Source organism: Haliaeetus leucocephalus, unplaced genomic scaffold, assembly GCF_000737465.1.
Source record: "Haliaeetus leucocephalus isolate CR32 unplaced genomic scaffold, Haliaeetus_leucocephalus-4.0 Scaffold371, whole genome shotgun sequence".
NCBI lineage: Eukaryota > Metazoa > Chordata > Aves > Accipitriformes > Accipitridae > Haliaeetus > Haliaeetus leucocephalus.
In genome coordinates, this window is record NW_010972807.1 from 15,144 (window position 1) to 15,502 (window position 359).

The 359-nt window shown below is 60.4% G+C and overlaps 1 protein-coding gene across 1 annotated transcript in view; it reads right to left on the bottom strand.

The window, feature by feature from the left end:
* The window catches only part of LOC104835260 (1-phosphatidylinositol 4,5-bisphosphate phosphodiesterase beta-3-like), a 28,004-nt gene that overhangs the window by 3,328 nt on the left and 24,317 nt on the right, over window positions 1-359 (bottom strand). The gene's annotated exons all lie outside the window — the stretch shown is intronic.

Here is a 359-nt window from a genome sequence, read left to right on the forward strand (position 1 = left end):
CTGGGGGGGTGGGGGGGCAATAAAAGTGGTGGTTTTTTAAAATGGTGTTTGGGTGGTTTGTGCTTAAAATGGCGGCTGGGGGGGGGACCCCCAGAAAAGAGGGGGGACCCCCCCAAAAGGAGGGGGTACCCCCAGAATCGGAGAGGGGCACCCAAACTGAGGTGCCCCGCCAAAGAAAACAGGCACCCCCAAAATGAAGGAGAAAGGGGGGCACCCCAAAATGGGGGGGTGCAGAAGATTTTGGGGTACCCCCATTCCCATGCATTCCCCCCCAAATGTAGGCACCCCCTGCCAGCAGCACCTGCAGCCCCCCCCAATTTCGGGGGACCCCCTCGAAAAACTGGCCCCCCCCCCAAAAC